This window comes from Ambystoma mexicanum, chromosome 1p (assembly GCF_040938575.1).
Source record: "Ambystoma mexicanum isolate Mex_15411 chromosome 1p, UKY_AmexF1_1, whole genome shotgun sequence".
Lineage (NCBI taxonomy): Eukaryota > Metazoa > Chordata > Amphibia > Caudata > Ambystomatidae > Ambystoma > Ambystoma mexicanum.
The window spans coordinates 150,939,598-150,961,735 of record NC_090921.1 but is presented as its reverse complement, the minus strand read 5'-3'; the positions used below and the strand labels follow the sequence as shown (position 1 = coordinate 150,961,735).

General features: G+C 50.6%; 1 protein-coding gene across 8 annotated transcripts in view; it reads right to left on the bottom strand.

Annotated features, from left to right (window-relative positions):
- The window catches only part of SLC16A13 (solute carrier family 16 member 13), a 539,336-nt gene that overhangs the window by 57,014 nt on the left and 460,184 nt on the right, over positions 1-22,138 (bottom strand). The window lies entirely within an intron of this gene.

Here is a 22,138-nt window from a genome sequence, read left to right as displayed (position 1 = left end):
CTCACAAAGTTATTAATATTAGTAATTTTCCTAATTATTACAACTCATAGATAATTTACATTGATTAAATAGAGGACAATTCCATGAGAAATATGCACAGAGGCGTCTACATTTTATAGTTCCAGAATTAGAAGTAATACTTGCATATATGGTCCATGGTAAAAAAAAAAAAAACGTGTGCCAACGATTGGCCATGCCCTGTATTTCAACGTGGAGCCTTGTGCTTCATCACACAGGCTAATGGTAAACACATCTATAGAATGGGTTGAGTGAGTGAATGATTCAAAATGAGAGGACAGGTCTCTTTTGTTCTCATTAATAATATTAATAATGTATTTCTTATATAGCACTACACACCGATAGGCCTCAGAGAGCTGAAATAACAGAAAACTTTATCATCCCACAGAGTGGAACTCAATGTATCGACCTTGGAAGAATAAAAGGCTGAGTGGACCCTGCTGGGATTCGAATCTGCCACAGCAGGCTGCGCCCAGATATCAGGGGTGAGCACTTAGCTCACTGTGCTATATGTGAGCAACCTGAAGGTGTCTCACCGGCTAGTCCACGGGCATCTGTCATCCAGGTGGACAGGACACGGCCATCGCTATTGGATCCAGTTCCTGGGGGTGGACCAGTGCGGAAGGATCACCTAGATGGGGGTCCTCGGGAAGCAGAAGTGGGACACTGATGGGCGAGACACGGCACCCCCTTCCTTGAAACCCCTTTTCCCCAACTACCGTAGGATACTTAGAGGCTGAACCCCCCCATTTTCTGACACAAACACTTTCCTACACCGTGAAAGACAAAGGGCTAACACCAGAGCCATTTACCTGACATGCCCCAACACAAGGGTCAGACAGAGTCAGGCAATTGAACATAACTATGCACACCTGACAGCCCTTTCCCTTCCCCACAGGGATAAAAGGCAGAACACAAGAGCACACTTTGAGCAAGGCTGAACCCACGAGGAAATAGCTGCACCGGAATAGCCGTTCTAACGGAGAAGAATGGCGGCGAGACCTGGAAGGACGATGAAGGGGTAAACTCAGACCCGCAAAGCCTCCAAAAGGAAAATCATAAGACTGGGAAGTCCAGCTGGCGTGTGGTGTGACAGGTGTCAACGGCAAACGGGGCTCTCTTGCACTGATAGCAAAAGCGGGATTAAGCACTTGCCGCCGTGGTGCCATCCTTGACTCCCGAGACTCCAACAGTTCAGCACAGCCTGTGAGTAAGAGAAGAAAGATAGTAAAACCGAACTGTGCTGGGCCCAAGGTTGCAGGTGGCAACCTTGTTGAACAAAGAACTTGTGTAATTGAACTTTAAAGAAACCCTAGTAGAATGTTCAGAAGCAGAGTGGTCAGGGGTCACGGGACGCTCATTTGAAGGACTCTGACTGAAGCCTTTGTGAGTTATGTTGTTTGTTGAAACTTACGAGAACCGAGAGGCCAGTGTGAAGTGTCAAAGTGGTCCGATGCGGGTCGAGCAAAACCTCTCGTACACTTGTACGTGTTTGACACATTGGAGAACACCGATTGAACTGTGAATGTGTGAAGCCTGACTGGGGGCTAAGAGAAAGTCTGACTGGGGGCTGGAAAACTAAGGGAAGTGATTTATGCATATTGTTAACACACCTATGAACATTGTGGCGACAAGTGTTAACCCGGCTGAGGGATGCCCACAATGAATAGTTGAACCGGGCAAACGCGAACTTGACAGAGGGATGCCTGCAAATTGAGGGTAAACCGGGATTTACCCATGAACATTTTGACGACAAGTGGGAACCTGTCTGAAGGATGTCCACAATGGATAGTTGTTAAAAAGGACATTGAGACTTGTTTAATGATGCGTTTTGAGGGAAAGGCCATAGTGAACCCAATTGAGGGAGGCTAACATTGCAAGAAGGATCAGAGCCTGGCTGAGGGCGATCCAAAGGGGCAAAGAACGATTGTCCAACGTGAAAAAGTATCCAAGGAACATGTGTTTATTGTTTATGGTGAAAAATTATCCAAGGAACTTTTGTTTGTTTATTGTACAGCAGGCCTTCCAAGGCAACAGATTTTGCAGGAAAGAGACTTGGCCCCAGAAGGTCCTGGCATTGTTGAAAGGAACTGTAACCTTGTGCTGGCAAGGTCCAGGAGTGTGCTGTGCTCAAAGGTCCTGTCTTGTCCAGTGCTAAAAACGTTGGGACGGGAGACCCCAGCCCTACCATCCTGACTTATCATTTGGTGAACACCTCTTTCTTTTCTTGTGAACATTTTCCCAAACTACTTAGTAATTTAGTTGTAAGGATTGGCAATAGTATTGGCCCTTTTTATTTCACAAGACACCACTAGGACTGCATTATTATTATTTGATGGTGGTAGCATGCTCCCATCTTCGATTTAGGTTTAGATTATGCGTTTTTCTCACCCATTATACAGTTTAATAAACGCCCTTGAACTGTGATCACTTGTGTCGGTCTTTACTGTTGCCACCATGAGTTCCTTGCTTATCTAACTGGCCACTGCAATAGGCCAACCATCTATGCAGAGTGCAAAAGGTGCAACCTCCAATCACACTGCAAATCTCCAATTTTGATACATGTATTCCTTGTTTTTCAAGGATTTACTTTTTAAATGTCTCGCAAAGGTAGGGGCTTGGTTGCTCCCGGTTGAAGGCCCGTTCAACTTGAAGTCAGCACAATATAGAATGCTCAAATGAATACTAATGTTATTCAAACCAATACCAACCAACTGATTGTCCATTCATTTACATTGTAAGATAATGTTTACAGTCAACAATATTATTATTAGCATTGTACAATAATCTGACAGTTAGGGGAGAAATTAATCCACTGTTACATTAGAAAAAAAGTAATACAGTGATGATTCGTTTTGTCTTCATTTTTCAGGAACAGTAACAGTAGGGAAACTTCACTTTAAAATTAAGATTTCTGTAACATAAGCCATGTTCTCCGGTTAGCAAAATTATAGTTTCGACTCATTTGGGACCTTAGTATTTTTTGATGTATAGATTCAGTGTGGCAGGGACATTTCTTCATGAATACAGATGCTGTTTTTAACTTTAGAGTTTTTTCAGCATTTTCTGCTGTTAATTTTAAAATTATTCAAATGCACGCTTTGGGGCAAAATGTACTTATGCCCCATATTGTTCCTGGCATTGTTTAACTCAATCCGCAGCATGGGCAGAGTGCTGTGTCTCAGGTGTGCAGGTGAATATCTACAGCCCACAGGTGCACCCGATTTGTAGCAATGGAAGAAAGATATGTGAAGCTGGACAAAGCACTATTCTAGCATCTCCCACTTTGAATTTAGGCAGTCTTCATTTGACTTTGATCCTCCTCACAAAGTCCTAGTCTCCCTTTGGTTTCAGGGTTTTACGCCACTAATCATTTGTAGATACCCTTGGAGGCTGAAGGATCGGATAATGGCGGCATCCTTCCATCTACCCCCCCTTGGGTTTTCCTCTGAGGTGGCCAAGGGAAAGGCCATTGCTTTTGTATTCTGACCATGGGGGTGGTGATTCGAGGGAGGATCACCTGGGTGGAGGGTCCTTGTGGAGTGGGGAGAGGATGTCTTCAGACGAGACACAGTATTTCCCATTGACTTTTTCCGATGAACTTTCCATCCGAGAAATCTTTCTAGGATTCTGTCAAATCCCATCTTTTTCTTCCATTAAAAATAACCTTCGGATATGTCATCAAGATAAAGGTACAAAAAAGATCAGTTAGGAGGACACCCCCTCATGTGAGCAGGTTAGACCTACATCCACCTTCTCTTTGTTAATACAGGAAAATGGCAGAGCGCACCTTGCCCTCTACCGTCCCTTGTAGGTTATTTTCAGAGGCGAGACAACGCAGAGCATCACAGGTTCGAAACCCGGGTCCATGCTTCGAAACCTCTTTGGTATTAAGCGCGTTATAAAAAAACAATTATAATTATATGCCTTTGGGGCTGGGACGAAGAGGCAACAAGGAGTAATGCACACTTCTATTGGTGCGCACCACTCTGGTACTGAGACGAAGAAGAGGACTGCAAAACACTACTACCATGGTCAGGTATGTCCCACTAATTGGGGTCAGGCGGTTGAAAAAGGCTGCAATGGAGATGTATTTAAAGAGAAACCAGACCTGCCTGGGGGGAGAGACCCTGGGGAAAAGGTTGTGGCAACCCAATACGGAGAAGGCTGGAGAGGCGCCGGGGGTGAGGTCGCTGAGTGCTGAAGGGGAACAAGGACACCACAACCCGAGCGCGCTATAAGAAGGTTGGGAGCCCTGCAGAATCCAGTGCTGTGTGTCCCCCACTGGAGCTGGGTGTCACTAAGGACTCCAGGTCCCCGCCAAAAGCAGAGGGAAGGTTCGGAAGTGACGAGTGCTGCTCCCGGCGAGTGAACAAGGAGCGAGACACGGCAGAGAAAGTCGAAAGCACCCATAGGAGCTGCCGAAGACCGATGAGTGACAGAAAGGGAATAGTCACACCGGGACACTCCAAGAGCTGTGCTTGGGCAAAAAGAGATGCCGATCAGATGAAAACTCAAAAGAGGGTTGTGTGAGAAACCCAATGGTATACTCACACCTACTCCCTTTGGATCATCTGCTCAGGTGGCCAGGGAAAGGCCATTGCTGATGGATCCTGACCATGGGGGAAGAGATGCAAGGATGGTTCACCTGGGTGGAGGGTCCTTGGGGAGTGGGGAGAAGATATCAGCAGGCGAGACATGGTATCCCCCTTTTCTGATGAGAGTCAACCTCCCCCTCGCCCTACCTTTATAGGCTATTGCAAACCATCTTTTCTCATTTCCCCTCATTTAAATCATGATAGTACTGGGACGAGGAAGAGGTGACTAAGAGTAGTGAACACTAACAGCTCATTTCACCACTCTGGTACTGGGACAAGTAAGAGGTACTGTGAGGGACAGGCATGTCCCAATAACTATGGTCAGGCAAGTAAAACTGAGTGCTTACAAAGGGGGAGAAGCAGCAGATCAGGGAAGCAGCTGGGACAAAGAGCACAGCCATCAGTGGTGGAGCAGGCAACACATGGGCAGGTGAAAAGAACGCCTGTAGAAAGGAAGCCAGGAGGGGCGTGGCCTGGAGCGCGAACGATGCAGCGCTCCTGTGATGGCCTCCGTAAGAGACCCGCTGCAATGAAGTAATTCTGAACCCTAAAGGATCGGTCTGCGGCGACCCTCGGTCCATGAGTGAGGCGAACCTCTGAGGCGTCGACTGCTGCCTGGGGAGGCGACATTATCACCCCAGAAGCTTGGATTCGGCCCTTCTCCCCGGCACCCCCCACCTCCTGACGGGGCTGCCAAGATGGCGGACATGGAGAGATCTCCCCGCCGTTCCCGAGGCGGGACGTGTTGAGCCTTGGATCGGATTCCTGGAGGCTGGATTGATCCGACACGGGCTGACAGCCCCCGCATTGCGGGGGCTGGGTGGCCCCCCTCCTCCCTCATCCCTCTTCCCTGTGCCGAGTAATTTGGAGGCACCGGAGCGGGGTGGCTGCCACACAGCTCCTCGAGGCCGCAGTGGCTCCCTGCCGGGGAGTCGAGGGTAAGCCCGCGACATGGGAGACAGCCCCGCGGAGGAACCAGCGATCTCGACCCCCACAACGGGGATCGAGCAGACGCCCACCCAGGCTGACAGCGGGAGCGAGGCCGCCGAAGTGCGGTGGTCACGCGACCCCCTACACCACCCTGCCTGAAGGCCTGGAGCTTGGAAGCACAGCGGGGCCCCCGATGTTGCTGTGGTGAGACAGACGCCCCCCTACAGCGACGGATGACCCGACCGCCGCGCTGAGGCGGCGTGGTTGAGGCCTCCAGTCTAGCCTCCTCTGGGGTTTCACAGGGACTGCTGCCTGCCCCGCTCTGCCCCGCCACCCCACGCCGGAGTCCCGGCGCGGATACCGCCGTGAGCAGGAATCCCCCTCGCCGGCCCCTACATCAGGCGGTCCGGCTCCTCCTTCCTGGGGCGCCCCGGCCCACTCTCATTCTGCCGGCCGCACTCATTGCCATCCCTGGAGTCCCCATGTGGGAACGGCTGACTGTCGGCTCCTCACCAGCACCAGCGGCGAGGCCCGGGATCCCCCCTGATGAGGTAGGAGAGTGTTTAGGGCCTGATTAAGTGCCGGCTGGCTGCTGCTGCCCAGAAGACCGGGCGGTGTCCCCCGCCCGTGCAGTGGTCCCCTGGTGCCCCTCTTGAGCCCCCCTCCCATCTCTTGGACTTCCTGGGGCGCCCCAGCCCACCCCTGCTACCCACATTCAGTCCTGAGTCTCGGCTCCGGGGGTCCCCCCCCGGCCTGATACGTCCCACCCACCTCCCTTCAGTATCTCACGTGGGAGGCATCTCTACTGCGGCCCCTTTCTAACGCCACGGAGACCCGGCCCTGGGATCCTTGATGCTTTTGGCGGACTGCCTGTTCTCCTGAGTATCTCCCTCCCCACAAGTCGCATCTATCCCCCCTGGGATCTCGGCCTCTTGCCTCCTCGGACCAGAGAGTTCCATCTTGCTATCCCTAAGCATTGCAGTCACACCAGCCCGGAGCCCCTCGTTTCGGCACAATGTCGAAGCCAACGAAATCGGCCAAATCTTCGGACATCTCCACTATGCTGATGGCGGCGGACAGAACGAAGAAGCCGGTCCCTCCCCCTAAAGTAACCCCACAAAAAACCCCCGAGGAGCAAGGAAAATTAGCCACAAAGGAAGACATCCAGGCCTTTATGCAGGACATCAAGGCGGAGTTCCGATCATGTATGTCAGAGCTTACCACGCGGATGGACCAGACCGATCAAAGACTGATCGAAGCGGAACAAAGGCTAGGCGAGGTGGAGGACCTGACCCAGAGTCACGACGCCACGATCCTAGACATGAAACGTGAGATCCTGGCGCTGCAGAAGAAGAATGAAGTGCTGGAGTCCAAGCAAGAAGACCTGGAAAACAGGGCACGACGAAAGAACTTGCGCATCCGAGGGGTCCCGTCGACCATCCCAGACAAAGAGTTGCCAGAATACATTGGCAATTTCTTCCAAGCACTTCTCCCAAACATGGATAAAACCCAACTTACTGGACCGTACTCACAGGCTACGCCCAAGACTGGGGGTGGATTCAGACGGCCCCCCAGACGTAATTACCAGGGTCCATTTCTACGCTACTAAAGAGGCCATTTCGGCCATTAGCCGCACCAAAGATGAACTTTCGTTCATGAGCTCCCCGCTGCAGATCTTCCAGGACCTCTCTTTAACGACTCTACAGAAAAGAAGAACCCTCAGACCCCTAACGCTATTCCTAGAGAGCCAGCAGATTCGCTACAGATGGCTATTCCCCTCCGCTCTCCAGTTCTCATTTCAGGGAATCCAGCGCAGAATCAGCCACCTAGAGGACGCAGAATCCATCCTACACCCAAGCTCGCCGGAGGACTCGACCGCCCAGACCCCGCAGCACTTGCCAGAGGGGGCGGAGCAGCTACCCCAGAGACAGCAGCAGCAACCGTGGTCAAAGTCACAGACGCCAAAAGATAAAATGACACAGCCCGGATCGGGGATCATTCCCTGACCGATCCTAAGAAGAAAATAGGAACCAATAACGCTGCGGGTTTCGAGTGGCCCATACCCCACTCCAAGGAGTATCTCTCCAACTCACCCTCGGAGACCCACCCTACGTGGTGGTTGGACCCCAGCCCCGTTGGCTGGGAGCACAGTTATGGCCCAGTTGGCCGACTCAGGTAAAAGTTTACCCTCCCGTTGGAGGATACAGAAATCCCAGCCGCAGGAAAGCCACGCTGAACCTGAGTCACGAAATGAAGACTGAGTACCCCCAAGTCCCCCACGAGGAGCAGAGTCCCATCCCTGAGGACGCCCAGGGATCCCCCCTCCACACCAGAAACTGAAGTTCCTGACTCTGAATGTCAGGGGCCTCAACGCCCCACAGAAGCGGAAAGTGATCCTGAGACGCATCCAGAATGATAAAGCTTCCATTGTCTTCCTCCAGGAGACACACCTGCTCCCAGCTGACTTCACGAGGCTCTGAGATCGGCAATTCCCACTGCAGTTCCTGGCATCGAGCGGTACGAAGAGGGGAGGCACAGCAATCTTGATCGCCAAAGGTCTTAAGCCACAAATCCTGGACTCTATGCTAGGCCCAGAGGGCCGCTTTGTGGCGGTGAAATGCCGGATGCTCGGCCAACTCTACACATTGATCTCAGTATATGCCCCGAATGATATATGCCCCGAATGAAGAGCAGGAGGCATTCTACTCAGCCCTAGAAATAGCTCTCCTACCGTTTGCTGAGGGCCAAACCATCATCGGGGGAGATTTTAATGGAGTCCCTGATCCGTTGGCAGATAGATCACATCCTCCAGCCCGCAGAGACTTTGGCTTGGCGACGGCATAACTTAAACTATTCCGAACCTTAGACGTGGTAGATACCTGGAGAGTCCTCCATCCGGTGGAGCGAGACTACTCGTGCTATTCTTATGTTCATAGGACATACTCTCGCATTGACCTCCTGTTGGCATCCCCGCAGATCCCGGCATACACAGATGAGGTCCTCATAGGACCTAGAATCCTCTCAGACCACGCGCCCATAACGTTAACGCTTAGAGCTCATAATCCTGACCCGGCTAGAGCAATAAAGCAGTTCTTCGAAGAAAATAAAAATGAAGATACCTCCCCAGCGAATACATGGGACGCAATGAATGCCGTGGTGAGAGGGGTGCTAATCTCCCGAGGAGCGGCCTACCACAAACAAAAACAATGGTCCCCCCGCATTCTAGAGGACAAAGTGCTGGAGGCGGAGACTGCTTGTAAGGCCAGAAACTGGTCCCCGAGAACCTACCGAGCCCTGCAGACGGCTCGAAAGAAATTGGAGGCCCATTACGCGGAGGACACAGCCGAGCTCCTAGCCAAAACAAAACAAAGTTACTATGCCAGAGGTAACAAGGCGAATAAATTTCTAGTGGAAACATTGGCAAGATTCAAGAGGAGGAATACCATTATAGGCCTCCGGGACCCCCAGGGCGCTGTCCAGTTTGCGGATCGAAATAAATTAAGAATCGCAGAGGCCCACTTGACCGAGATAATGACGGCGACCCCGAGATCCAGCGGTGAAAAGCTGTCCTACCTGCAAGAGGCCGCCTTACCCAAGCTTTCAACCCCAAGAAGAGAAGAGCTGGAGGCCCCGATTACCAGCGAAGAGATTGACGAGGCAGTTAAAAGCTTAAAATCAAGAGCCCCGGGACCAGATGGATTCTCGCCACGATTCTTCAAACTCTTTCGACCCCAGCTGTTGGCGCCAATGACGACTCTCTTCAACTCCTTCGCCACCTCAGGATCGATAACCCCGTCAATGAAAGAGTCGATCACAGTACTAGCGCTGAAACCAGGAAAAGACCCCAGAGATATTGCGGCATATCGACCCATTTCCTTATTAAACCTAGACGCAAACATTTATTCAAAGGTCTTGGCAAACCGCTTAGCGAAGATTCTCCCGGACATTATAGATCCAGACCAGACAGGATTTATCCTAAACAGAGCCACCACGGACAACACTCGTAGGGTCCTCAACCTGGTCGAGATAGCTAGGCAAGACTCACGGAAACTTGCCCTACTGGCCTTGGATGCGACCAAGGCCTTCGACAAAGTGGATTGGTCGTTCCTCCGTCTGTCCCTGGAATCTTTCCGCTTTGGGTCCTCCTTCTTGAAGCGAGTCTTAGCGAATTATCAAACTCCGACTACTCTCCTCCGAGTGAACGGCCTACTGACCAGCCCGATCTCCCTACCATGCGGCACCAGACAGGGGTGTCCCCTCTCTCCCCTCCTCTTTGCCATGGTTATGGGACCTCTGGCCCAATGGATTCGCCTCAGCACCAGAATCAAAGGCCTTCAAGTAGGCCCGACCCAACACAAGATTGCGCTCTACGCTGATGACGTGATGCTGACCATTACAGACACTTCCCAGTCCTTGAGAGCCACCCTAGCGGAAATCCATAGATTCGGAAAGGTCTCAGGATTTGCCATCAATTTCGTGAAATCTACAGCATTGGGGATAGGCTTAGACCAGAGAGATAAGGAATCCTTCAGTTCCCAGTGCGCGATCCCACTAAGTGACACGTCCATCCCTTACCTCGGGGTTCGGATCCCCGCTTGTCCTGAGGACACCTACCGGATAAACTTTCAGCCTTTGATTAAAATCCTAGAAAAAGACCTGGACTCCTGGCTCACGCAGGAAATATTGCTAATAGGTCGCATTACGGCCTGCAAGATGAACTTATTGCCATGATTTCTGTACGCCTGCTCAGCCCTTCCCATCATAGTCCCTCGCGCCCTGCTGCAGCGACTTCAGAGGAAGATATTCAGTTTCATATGGAAGGGGAAAAAAGCCTGCATTCCGTGGGAAAACCATGCTGTGTGGGTTGAACCAGTGAGGTCTTGGGGTCCCTGACCTCCAAAGATATCAGATGGCAGCGCAGATAGCTCATACCCGGGCCTAGACCATGGCATCGGGGCGCCCCAAATGGACGGACATAGAACAATCCCGATTACCTCTCCCCCTCGCTTTCTCTTGCACCTCCCGGCTTCACTGCGGCGGACGTGGCCATCCATCTTATCGACCAAGCAGACGTTAAAAGGCATGGGACTGGGCACGCAAATCCAGAGGCATCCCGAGGGCCCTAGGCCCGTCAGCTCCAGTATTCCACAACCCGGCCTTTTCACCCGGGACTTCTCCCTCGAACTTCAGAAACTGGATCGCCGGAGGCCTTAGCTCCCTGAGTCAACTATTTGAAGGAACTCAGCCACTGACGTTCGCCCAATGCAAAAGAGTCTTTAATCTTTCGGAGTCTGACAGGTTCTCGTATTGCCAAATCAGACACTGGTGCTCACATCCCCAGACCCGTTTGGCAGCCACTCGGGATCTAGATGCCCTGGAACTAACTACGGCAGACCCTCCAGCCCGAGGGCGTATCTCAACGCTGCACCGACTGTTCCAGGTGAACCTATTGTCAACGCGAGCAACATATATGTCGCAGTGGGAAAGAGACCTAGGACATCCGATCCAGGATCAAGCCTGGACCGACATTTGGTCTCGCACGCATTCATCCTCCTTCTGTATCACCAATCGAGAATGTGCGCATAAACTTCTCTTGAGATGGTATTACCCACCGCTTCGACTACACCACTTCAATCAGTCGCTGGACCCGCAGTGCTGGCGCCGCTGAGGCTCGCCGCGCTCTTATCTACACATGTGGTGGACTTGCCCGATGGTGGCAGACTTTTGGGCCCAGTGTATCGCCGCCATTGCAGATATTACCCAGGTCACTCTGCCACTGGAGCCGGAACCACTCCTGCTGGGTACCCGATTCCAGGCATCTACCCAAGATCGGGCCCGCTCACGGCCCTCATCACTCAATTGCTTCTGGCCGCGAAAATCACTATAGCCCGGACGTGGAAGTCCCTAGAGGGCCCCCTAACGGTGCTGCGGTGGTTGAAAATCTGGGACATGTTCATTGCCGAGAAAATCATGGCGGCAAATAGAGGCCGCCTCCACCGTTTCACGAACATTTGGGCTCCTATAATAGACTATGACCAGCGCTTCCCAGCACTGACATATAAACCACGCCTGCTGATGAATGCCCAGCGGGCTGCAGACGAGGACCGGACCCAATCGGTGGAGGAGCAGGCCTCGGAAGATAGCCAGGCTTAAGATATGGGGACGGAAGTTCGGGAATAGAGGAAGAGGACCTATTGGAGTATGTTATTCTAAGGGGAGATGAAGCGGGGATCGGACTCAACTGGCGAAGAAGCAGGCCTCAGGAGACTGCCAGAAGTAAAGTATGGGGGCGGATACCTGGGGATGTACAATTATGAGTTAATGATCTAAAAACTTTTTTAAAAAAAGCTGAACTGTGATGATACTTTGTTTTCCTGTGTGCTAACTAAAATAAACAAGTTTAAAAAAAAAAAGAAAGGAAGCCAGGAAGACGCTGGGGTCATTGCGGGGCGCGAGAGGGTCTGGGCGAAGCCCGTTGCCGTGTGTTCCCCGTATGTTCCACATAGAAGCCACGGACCGCTGCAGCAGAGACAAGAGAGAGAGCGAGCGCTGCTTACTGGAGCTCCTCGGGAGTGCGAGAGGAGCGAAGAGAGACAAAGGAGACCAGTGTACCCGGAGGAGCGGTCGCACACCGGTGAGTGACAGGGGGGTTCACTCAGGCCAGCTGCTCCAAGGGCATGGTGTGGGTAACGGCAAATGCCGAACAAGAAAGAATACAAGGAAAAGGGGTCTGGAGACCGAAACTGTAAACTATTGAATACCAAACAATTTTGAATAATAATGAATGGGTCGGAAGACCAAAGATGAAATACTGAATACTGAACGAGTTGACAAGCATGTACAAAGTCTGAATGCTGAATTGAAGAAAAGAGAATACCGAATGAATCGAAGAGAGTGTGACATTCTTTTGTGAACAAGATTAAATTAAAGAAACAGCAACGGCAAACAAAGTGAAAAGTGCGGAAAGCAAAACACTATTGGATAGTGTGAAAGCAAGGTGGTAAGCAAGAAGTGCCACGAAGAAGAGTGTGTGAAAGTCACACGTGGACAGGAAAAAGGTCATTAAAGTGCATCAGATGAATAAGTGGACTTATAACACAGATGCAAAGGAAGTCTGTGTTGTCAAGGAAGTCTATGAGTAAGTATGAACTATGGTAAAGCACTAAGGGTTATCGGTTGCATGATTGGTAATGGGTGGACCATTTGGTCTGACAACTGCGCCCAGACTGGAGTAACCCAAGAAGAGTCAAGAGGCTGATCGGCCTAAAAGTTGTTCAATTTCAGAGACTGAAATTAAATGCGCTCAACACAAAAGAAATGCTGTGGCTAAGAAACGACAAAACAACTGCAGACAGCAAATATCGATTCTGCAAATTGGAGACAGAAACCTCCAAACACCTAATAATTGGGTGTACAGAAACTATTATCCAATGTAAAATTCACCTCGAGAAGTTTGCCCCATTGAACAATGATATGGAAGAGTGGTGGGAGCACCTTTTAACGGGCAATAATGTGAAACTAGCCTGTGCCGCAGTGGACTATATGGACACGCTGTTGAGGTCTCAATAGCTTATTGGAACGAAACATTTGAGTGCTTCTGTCAAATAATGAAGCAACAATCGTAATGAAGCAGAGGCAATATGACTTGGATGTTGTAACAAAAGTTTTGAGTTATTTTTGAACTGTAGATTTACAATAAAATAAATAAATAAAGTTGTTCAAGTGAGGAAAAGTAAAGGCACATTACACAAGTGGATTTAACTATGACTTTGAGACCATTATGTGGGACTGTGTTGAACCTGGGGAAGGGAACCCCAAGAACCTTTTGTAGGACTGTCTAAATGTGTTGTACTTGGGGAAGGAAACCCAGAGACCATTGTGTGGAACTGTGTTCAACTTGGGGAAGGGAACCCTGAGATCCTTTTCTTTTGTTAGAACTGGCCATCTGTGTTGAATTGGGGAAGGAAATCCTGAGGCATATTGGAACTGTGTTGAACTTGGGGAAGGGCACCCCAAGCCCTATTGGAACTGTTTTTAACTTTGAAACGCAAGCCAAGTGATGGAAGAAGCTCAGAACTTTATTATATTGGAACACTATTTCTTTTGGTGCTGACATCCCTACACATTGTTTAGCTTTAGTTGTCAGGGCAAGCATAGGTTTTGGACACAGGCAGACTTTTTTTTTTAAACTCTTTTTATTGAATTTTACAACATGTAAAAAAAAAAACATTCCCCCCAATCCCCTCTCCCCCTTCCCCCTCCCTGCAAGGGAACGAGCAATCGATTCCTAGATTGCCTTTCTTCCAGGTAGGAACTCCACTTTTATTGTAGGACTAGTAGTCTCAGGTGTTGCGGGCACTACATCACCCTAAAGTTATCTTTCAGAAAAGCCATAGTTTCCCCCCAATCCGCTGCAAAGTTCTGCACCTTATTGTCCATGGCATACGTTGCCCATTCCAAAGCTACTATTTCCCAAATCTTTCGTAGCCAGTCCTGACTCATGGGGATCTCCGGGCTCTTCCATCTTGGGGCTATTAACATCATAGCCGCCAATGTTAGTATCAGTTCTGCTTTCTCTCTCCCTCTGGGTTCCCCCACCTCTGTGGTTCCCTGGATGCCTAGGAGGATCTGTGCCGGCGTTCTATCGTCCCCCAGGCCAAAGGCCTGTTCCTGCGCCCTCTGTACCTCTCCCCAGAAAGATTCAATCTTTGGACATTTCCACCAGATATGCTCCGCTGTTCCTACCAAGCCACAGCTCCTCCAGCACTTCCCTGTTGTTGTTGGGAACATCCTATGGAGTCGGGCTGGGGTATAATGCCACCATAACAATATCTTATACCACGCCTCGTGTAATTGTGAAGCTTTGGCCAGTTTAGGTATTTTCCTCCACAGCCTCTCCTATTCAGCCCTACTGATTTCCCTCCCTAGGACTCGCTCCCAGTTCTGCATATATGCCCATTGGGAGCCTATATTTGTGCTATCCAGAATCTTGTAAATATTGGAAATGAGGCCCTTCGTTCCATCATTGGACAGTAGGAAGCTTTCGAATCTCGTTGGCTCTCTAGTAACTGCCATTCTAACCCGTATGTTGTATCTGTGCGTACCTTAATCTTTCCCCCTCTTGTATTGCAAATTCCCGCTTGCACTCTTCAAATGACAATTCCCCTCCCCGAAACATATCACAAAGCTTCCTGCAGCCTCCCTCCTGCCATTTCGTAAATGCCCCTTTCTCCAAACCCGGTGTGAAGTCCCCATTGTCAAAGATAGGAGTGAAGGGCGACGGGAACGTGGTTATCCCCTTGGGTCCCGATAGTTTCTCCCAGGTGTCTGCCATGAGCTTAGTAATAGAGCTCTCATATAGAAGCCGGGGCCTGTGCGATTTAGGCAGTCAAAGTTTCCGCCAGGTCGCGATGCACCACCGCCCGATCCATCCTCACCCATAACCTGTCGTGCATACCTTCTTCTCCCTTCAACCATTCCCTGATGATTCTGAGCTGCGCTGCTTCATAGTACCGCCTATAATTCGGTAAGGCTAGGCCTCCCTCCCCCTTGGATGCCATCATTAAGCTGCCACCGTAGTTCTTTTCCCTTCCCATAAGAATCCATTAGTCAGCAGTCCCAATTCCTTAAAGAAGCTCGAAGGTATCGGCTGCGGTATAGCTTGAAATAAATACAACAGTCGAAGGAGTGTAACCATCTTAACTGCGGCAATACACCCCAACCATGATATCCTGAAGCCTCTCAACCTTTGAAAGTCCCTCTGGATTGCTTTTAACAGCGGGGGTAGTTTGCCGAGTACCATCCTGTTAAAGTAGGAGTGATCCGAACCTCCAAGTATCTGACCCCTCCCGGTCTCCATAAGAAGGGGGTACTCACCCTCAGCCTGTCTCGTTCCCCTGCTTTTAGTGTTAGGTTCATAACCTTGGACTTGTTAGCGTTCCATCTTCAACCCTGAGACCTCCCCAAACTCCGCCAACAAGGTTGTGCTTGCCTGGATTTATTTGATTGGTTCAGTTAGGATGAGCAACATGTCATCCGCAAAGGCTGCAACCTTCTGCTGCTCTCCCCCAAAGGGAATGCCCCTTATCTCCCCCGCCTCCCTTATTGCCTGCAAAAGGGGCTCCAGGTAGATCGCGTAAAGTATTGGGGATAACGGGCAGCCTTGCTTTGTTCCCCTCTGTAATCTTACTAACCTTGACGCTGTCCCATTCACCATTATTCTAATGGAAGGGGCTTGATAATTAACTTGGACCGTCGTCATAAATTCCCCTGCAAAACCCATCTTTTCCATTACCCGGAACAGAAAAGGCCACACCATCGGTCAAATGCTTTTTCCGCATTTAGTGCCACCAGGACCGCGGGAGTGTTTGTCTTCTGCACCTTTTCGACTAAGTGGGCCACCCGCCTGATATTATCCGCAGTTTGCCTGACTCTGACGAAACCCGCCTGATCGGGGTGTATCAAGTTCATACATGGGTGTCAAGCCTGTTTGCCAGGATCTTTGTATATATCTTGGCATCAATATTAATTAAAGAGATAGGTCGATAGGATGTTCTTTCCTCTGGGTGTTTATGAGGTTTGAGGATGAGGGTTACCTTCAATTCCTCCATGGGGCAATTTTACCTGTCTGCCGAAATGTATTAAATAACGAGGTCAGTTGCAGGGCCAATTGCGTGATAAATAATTTGTAAAAAGCAGCAGTATAGCCGTCCGGGCCAGGGGCCTTATTTACTGGAAGTTCCCTGATCACCCTTCGTACTTCCTCCTCTGTTATTTCTTGATTAAGGGCCTCCCGTGTTTCCCTTCCTATTTCCCGCAGCTGGACTTTTCCTAGGAATTTGTCCTGCAAGTCGCTTTGAGAATTCTGAGAGGTATAGAGGGAGTCAAAATACCCCTCCAGTGCTTCCTGTAGCTCTTCCTGCCATGTGACCCTTTCCCCTGAGCCCAATTTCAGTGCTGTAATCACATTCCGCGCTCTCATACCCCCAAGTAATCACGCTAGCAGCGCATCCGCCTTATTTGCCTTGGCGTAATATTTCTGCCTGACTGCAAGTAGTGCCCCCTCTGCCTTTTTAGTACGCAGAAGTTTCAACTGCCCCACCGCATTCCTATATTCCCTCATGGCTAACCGGGATGGAGTCCTACCCATCTTCTGTCTAGCCGCTTCTACTTCGGCCTCTAATTGTGCTTCCAGTGCCTTCAATTGTTTCGCGCGATGAGCGGCTGCCGCTATCAGTTCCCCCCTGAGAGTAGCCTTGAATGCGTCCCACCTTACATCCTCTCTTGTGTCCTCCTTCCTACTGATGGCGAAAAAGACCTTGATCTTCTCTTCAATTCCCCCCGAACCTCTGGGTCTCTTAAAATGGACCTGGGGAATTTCCATCCCCACACCCCCCTCACCCTTCAACCCAATTCTAGAATAACCGACATCGTTCTATGATCCGCTATCCCTATCGGTCCCGTGTTCACCTCACAAATACCGCCCACTAATCCCACTGAGACCCAGATATAATCAATTCTGGATTGTGAGCCATGAACTCCTGATAAAAAAGGTGTAGCCTTCCTCCTCTCCTTTCAATTCCCTCCACACATCTCTCAACCCCATCCTACCGATCTTATCCTTCAGCTCTGCTGACATTACGGCCCCCCCCACTCACTCGTCCGCTGACCCTGTCCCGCTCTCTATCCCAAGCTATGTTAAGGTGTCCCATCAGGACAATCTGCCCCCAGGCCTGCTCTTCCAACACCCTCAGAAACTGCTGCAAGAATTGCTCCTGACCAGAGTTAGGGGCGTACACAACCGCAATTGTATAAGGGACATCCTGGTACTTCCCCCTGACCACAATATATCTCCCCTATTTGTCTCTTGTTACATCGCTAACTCTGAAATCGACCGTGTTCTTGATAGCCAGGGCCACTCGCCTTGATTTACTTTGGCCTGACGCATGAAGAATCTGGTCGAACCCACGCAACTTCAATCTCCCCATGTCCCTGTGCACCAGATGCATTTCCTGAAGCCCCATAATATATGGCCCTTCTTTCCTCGTGAAGTGCTCCAACTTTTTCCTCTTTAGAGGGGTATTCAACCCTCTAACATTATGTGTTAGCCACTTGAAAAGTCACCCTGTAAACATTGTTCCCAGTGATGTGCTACTACCCTTCCACTCTTCCCTCTAACAAATGTCTTGTTACCCCCCCTCCCATTGCCCTCTCCCTCCCCTTCCTCCCCTGGAAGGACAGTACCTTCCTGCTTACTCTCCGCTCCTAACTCGGGCATTTCCGCCCTTTCCGTTCCCAAAATGGTTGCTCCACCTACAACCCCAAAGCCTCTATCCTCCATTCAGAGGCCCACCACCCCTTTTACCACTGTTACGCATCAGGGGTCTGATAGTCTCTCGTTCATCTCCTCTCTGGATTTCTCTTTTCGCTGCGGACCTCCTTCTTTTAATCCTCTTCTTCTTTTCACCCCAAATGTCATCCATTCCCATGGTCTCAGCCTAGGTCGACTGCTCATGTCCTGTGTGCCCGAGCCCACGGGAACCTCCTCCAGATCCATTTGAAGCAGGGCTGCCCCTTCCTGTACAGTGGTGATTCGCTTCCGGCTCCCCTCCCACTCAAAGAGGAGGCCAAACAGAAAGGTCCATTTGTATCGTATGGCTTTCTCATTTAATACCTTTAGTACTGGCTCATTTGTCACCTTTTCATGAGCGTGCTGCTCGCCAAGTCTTGGAATAACGCAATCTGCTGACCTTTAAACATAATGGGTTCCCGTTGCCTTGCAGCTCGGAGGACAGCTTCCTTCTGGGCGTATCTGGTAAAAGCAGCCAGAACATCTCTAGGCCGTGCTGTCTGTCATTTAGCCATCCACCCTGTTGTATGCACCCGATCTAGTTCAATAATCTCAGGCCTCCCTTTGTCCAAAATATCGGCAAAAATTCCTTGGGTTACCACTTTCAAGTCTTTATCCAGTACCGATTCTGGCAACATTTTCACCCTTATATGGATCCTTCGGGATCTATTCTCGAGGTCCTCCATCTGAATCTCGAGGTTCCGTGTTGCAATGTCCAGCCTCTCTACAGCTTCGCTGTTAGCCGTGGTGTCTTTGTCTACTTCTTGGAGGCCTTTTTCCAGGGTGTCTGTCCTCTCCCCCAGTTGCCGCATCTCTTGTCTGATCTCTCCTAGGGCTTCATTTAGGGCAGCTCGCGTAAGTTGGAATTGTTCCTGGAAAGTCTTTGCCAGGTTGGTCTGTAGAGCGTGCGGCTCCCCCAGGAATTCCTGTCTAGACATTAAAGCCGGGTCCTCCACACTCCCCTGGGCGTTGTCTTCCCCGGTCTTATCTCGAGTATTCACTGCCCCATCCTTCGCGTTATGCATGGGCCACATTGCATGCAGGGTGCCCGGGGTATCTCCTGGGGACAGGGCCGCCTTCCCTCCTTTTCCTTTGGACTTCGTGGTCATAGTCCTCTCCTCCCCCTTCCACTTTCCCACTACTGTACTCCACTGGAAGTTCCCGTGGGCTAACCACGTCCCGCTAGTCATCCTTTGTGCCTCAAAGTTCGGGGCTTTATCGATGCAATTGTCCCCTATTTCAAGCTTCTCGCAGTGATTCTCTTTCACTTGGTGCTTTGTCCTCTTGTAAGATCTGTTCACCTGAGTATCCGCTCAGCCTGGCCCTCCTGTACCTCCCCGCTGGATTTAGCGGGTACCCGTGAAGTGCGCCGCAAACTGGGCCTCAGTGGCCAAATGGTGTGGGTGTATGGCTAGCCGTCTGAAGTATGCGGGGTGGGCTCGCCCTGTCAGATACTGCCCCTTACGATTCACCCGCAGGGTCCCACCCGCTCAGGACTGTTCGCCCTTGTGCCTCTCCACCGTTTATGCCTGCTCGGGAGATTCACCACCCTCCCCCCACGGGCAGCTGGGGGGGTCCTCCCGTCCTATGGCAGGTATATCCCAGATTCCCTTCTGCCTCCAGGGAGTTTCTGCCTTGTCCGCCGGTGAGGCGAGACTCAACTCCTTCTCCCACTCTGGGGGGTTGGCGGGTAGATTACTGCTCACCTAGGCCCCTGCAGCTGCAGTAGCTCCAGCCCTGTGCCGCTCGGCGAATGGGGCCCCCCGCCTCTTCGTGCACTCACCGGGCTCACGCCTAGACTCTCTGTTCTCGGTGATCCCGGGGCCTCCTTTCACTGTCCCGGACCTACTGGTCCCGATGCCGCAGGTCTCCTCCGTGTGGGAGCCGCCATTGTTCACGGGTTCCACTGTCATGCGGGCATCCGCAGTAGCGTGGTTTCCCCGGCTCCCTCTCAGGCGATTCTCGCCTCCCGCCGGGGACATCCCGGCGCTTCGGGGCTCCCAGGCGCACGGTGCTTCGGCGGGAAAGCCCCCAGAGCGACTTCTACTAACACCTCATTGCTGATCTGCCACGCCTTGCGGCTGACCGCACCATGCCCTTACATGGGGCTACGTCTCCTCCTTGGGACCCCCGGGGTCTGTCGATGTGGCGTAGGTCCGTATGCTCTCCCGCCGCCCGCTCACCAGCTCACGTCTCCTTGGCAGGCGGCTCTGCCGCCGAGGGCCCTCACGGGCCGCCACTGACTGCCCTGCCTCGCTGAGCGGCACTGCCATACTCCACACCCCTCCTCCAACATGCGGGGGTCCTTCCAGCTTTTTCGGGGGTCCGCTAGTGGGGTGGTGGACATTGCGCACTAATCGGGTCTGGAGAGCGCCATCAGCACGTCTACTCAGTGCTGGCGGCCATCTTGGAATCACAGACAGACTTTTCTTGAACTTACTGACTCAGACTATCCTTAGCTTCTTTAGGTAGGAAAATCCCACCTTAGCATAGGGCAAGTTAGGCCATACACCATCCTGACATTTAAGTTAATAAAGGTATTTGGTTGAACATTGAATCTGTTGTCTTTCTTGCTTCATGATGCCTTCACAACTCTCAGATCTCTGATTCATTGTCCCTGTATGTTCATGAGAATGATGTGCCGGACCAGGATTTCAGCACAATCTGGGATGCATGCAAGCCAATCAACAGGGGTAATTATAAGTAAGACAGCCAATTTGCTAAGAGCAAGGGAGCCCATACAGACAGGCTTGAAGGATGCAGTTAAGGAATGTGAGATAATGACTCTGAAGAAAGCTGGATCTTAATTGGGAGCAAACGTGGCAGATCATATGGCGCAGCTCAGGCTACAAAATCGTATTACCTGAAGGGAAATAAAGCAAATCTCTTCTTGGCAGCCGTACTGCATAAACTGAAATCTATTTTAAAATGATTCCGGTCAGATGGAAACATCCACTACGACAAAGACAGTACATTTGAATCACACTATAGCACCCTAATGACACAGTAATCAGATCACACCACACAAACTTCTTATCCCTCTCCCTCCCCGAATAGCTCGAGCTGAAAAATTGGATGAAGAGATGCAACAATCTATGCACTTCCTCCTAGGTAACAAGGCCCCAGGGCCATACAGCTCCTACAACCTTTATTATAAAACATTTTTCACTACCCTAACGCCCTTCTCCAACCACATTATTTAACCTAGTCCTTCCTTCTGGTGTTGTTTCGCCATAACAGCACAACCAAGTCCCTCATGCTTAAACCAGAAAAGCAACCTACTAATTGCACTTTGTGCCATCCTATATCACTTCTCAATGGAGATATTATGTTAAAGGTTCTTATAGCACACAATGTAGCCACCAGTGCGGTTTCTTGGCGCTTCAGCGGATCTGCAAAGCAAAGTAGAGGCGGCGGGTTAGTTAGTAGGAATGAGTAGGAGCAAAGAGCAAGAGAGCTGTGATGTGCTGTTGGCAACTTCAGTTCGAGCATAGGTGTGTTTTTTGGTTGGTAGCCGTCATGTGCTGTTGGGCAAGGCTATGTGTGGTTTGTTTCATTGTTGTGGTGTAGTGAAGTGTGTGTGGTCTGTTGTGCTGTAGAGGTCTGGTTGTGTTCATTTCATTATTTGAGAGGTGCAAGCTGAAAGATGAGTTTTTAGTAAGGTCCCGCCCCCTCTTTTTCATTGACTCAGGCCCATAGCCCTCCCCATTGCACATTCATGTGTGTTACAAGTACCTCTCCTATGTTGTGTGTGGAGGTGTGGGTCCTCCATAGGGCTGTTCAGTGCTAGTACCTTTTCGTCCCGCAGTGTTAAGACTACGTGCTTCCCATATCCATTCCCCGCCGTATAGTATGGTGTGTAGCATTTAAACCCACTCATGGGTTCCCCCAGGGGGGATGTGTTCCCTGTGGTCCGTCATTCTGAGTTCGGGGCATCTCTCTCTCCCCTTTTTCCTCTAATGCCCTGTACCAGAGGACTAATTAAGTCAGACCCCTCTCTCTCATCTGTTTCCGGTTTGACCCTCTATAGGCAAAGGTACGTCTAGTTCTTCCTCCCAATTCAGACACCTATCTTTCTCTGTATTCCACTCCTCTCTGGCCTAGTACCCAGTCCTTCTCAGTTTGTGCTCCTTTTCACGGTGCTGGTCTGTTGTTCATTCATTTTCATCCCGTTCGGAGCCAGGTTTTTAGAAGTTTTCTACATTTTTCATAGTTCGGATTTCTCTCGCGAGGGAGTTCCAAA